The 2,158-nt window shown below is 40.2% G+C and overlaps 1 protein-coding gene across 1 annotated transcript in view; it reads left to right on the forward strand.

Annotated features, from left to right (window-relative positions):
- LOC123983559 (collagen alpha-1(XII) chain-like) overlaps positions 1-2,158 on the forward strand; it is a 13,123-nt gene that overhangs the window by 1,716 nt on the left and 9,249 nt on the right. The gene's annotated exons all lie outside the window — the stretch shown is intronic.

Genomic DNA, 2,158 nt, shown 5'->3' on the forward strand with positions numbered 1-2,158 from the left:
TAAAGTACTGTGGTACATAGCCTGTTGATAAAGATAGATTGATCATATCTAGTATAGAAGTGCTGACTAAGGGTAAAACATCTTTAAGCAGCCTAGTCGGGATGGGGTCTAAGAGGCAGGTTGATGGTTTAGATGAAGAAATTGTTGAAGTTAGTTGGTAAAGATTGAGGGAAGCAAAACAGTCTAAACATGTATCTGGTTCTACAGCTGTTTCTAAGGTTCCTGAGTTAAGAGATAAGTCGGTGCCAGTTGAGGGCAGGTCTTGGTGAATTTTGTCTCTAATAGCTAGAATTTTATCATTAAAGAAGCTCATGAAGTCGTAACTACTGAGAGCTATGGGAATACTTGTCTCAATAGAGCTGTGACTGTCTGTCAGCCTGGCTACAGTGCTGAAAAGAAACCTGGGGTTGTTCCTGTTTTCCTCTATTAATGACGAGTAGTACGCTGCTCTGGCATTACGGAGGGCCTTCCTATAAGTTTTAAGACTATCTTGCCAAATTAAACGAGAATTTTCCAGTTTGGTGGAACGCCAATTCCTCTCAAGTTTCCGCAATATTTTCTTTAATTTGCGAGTTTCAGTATTATACCATGGAGCTAACCATCTTTGTTTTAGTATTTTCTTTTTTAGAGGGGCTACAGAGTCGAGTGTCAATTGCAGCGAGCCAGCAGCACTATCAACAAGATGATTGATTTGGGAGGGACTGAAATTAGCATAGGAGTCCTCCGTTACTTTGTGACTTGATAATGAATTTAGAGCTGATGGAATCGCATCCTTAAATTTAACTACAGCACTATCAGACAGACATCTTGCAAATTCAGATAAGAATTCAGAATACGGACCAGGTGCTCGGTACACTATAACGAAGAGAATTGGTTGCAGTGATTTCCAACTTGGGTGCGAAAGACTAAGAACAAGACTTTCAAGAGATCTGATGTTTAAGAGTCCACATTTAACTCTCCTATTCATTTGCACTATTGCTCTTGTGGTTTTAATTTTTATGAGGTTTTTATGCACAGCTCCTCTTCTGTTTACCTTTTTAAATAATTTCGATGGTCGGGGGGAAGACACATCCCACAGCAGCCTACAGTAAAGTACCATCATGTGATGTCAGACGGTGTCACCGAGACTTTTGTATGTGCAAAGTACAGAAGTCAAAGAGAAAGTTATAGGGAGCGTGGTCAGTGCTGTCGTTGTCGAAATCCTGAAACGTCACTACAAACAGCTGAGCAGGAGGAGTCCACTGTGCTGAAATGATGCAGACTTTTTTGGGCATTTTCGGTACAATGACCTCCCGAATCACAGCAGCCACATTCCTCTTTGACAGAGAGGCGAGAGATTATGGTGAATAAGAAAGAAAAGCGGCCTACTCATAACACAACACCGTGTCCTGAAAACAAGCACATCCACACTATCAAACAGGTGCTCAGCGGCGACCTGACCCCAAAATGATAACAGCCTTTAAAACAGCGGCACGGCAGCCACACCCAAAACACTGAAGAAACACTTGTTCTCATCTATTTGAATAATAATATAATAATCCTTATTTGTAGAGCACTTTTCAAAAACAAGTTACAAAGTGCTTTAACAAGTGTAAAGAATAATACAAAAAAACAAGATAAGAGCATGAAAACATTGAAAAGACTACAATACAGATTAATATAAAATTAGTAAAATACAATAAAATAAAAGGGATAAAATAAAGTCAAATAAGATCGGGAAAAGCTCTCCTATAAAAGTATGTTTTAAGAAGGGACTTAAAAGAGTTCACTGACTCAGCCGACCTGATTACCTCGGGCAGGCTGTTCCAGAGCCTCGGGGCCCTGACAGCAAACGCTCTGTCCCCTTTAGTTTTCAGTCGAGACTCTGGAACAGACAACAGACCTCTGCCCGAGGATCTCAAGGTACGTGCTGGTGCGTATGGGACTAAAAGGTCAGAAATATAACAAGGTGAGAGGCCATGAAGAACTTTAAAAGTGATCAATAGAATTTTAAAGTCAATTCTAAAACATACTGGAAGCCAGTGTAATGAAGCTAAAATAGGAGTAATGTGGTCATATTTCTTTGTTCTGGTTAAAAGCCTGGCAGCTGAGTTCTGGACAGTCTGGAGTCGATCAATAGATTTTTGGGTTAAACAGGTGAAAAGGCTGTTGCAATAAT

Source organism: Micropterus dolomieu, linkage group LG14 (genome assembly GCF_021292245.1).
Source record: "Micropterus dolomieu isolate WLL.071019.BEF.003 ecotype Adirondacks linkage group LG14, ASM2129224v1, whole genome shotgun sequence".
Classification (NCBI taxonomy): Eukaryota; Metazoa; Chordata; class Actinopteri; order Centrarchiformes; family Centrarchidae; genus Micropterus; species Micropterus dolomieu.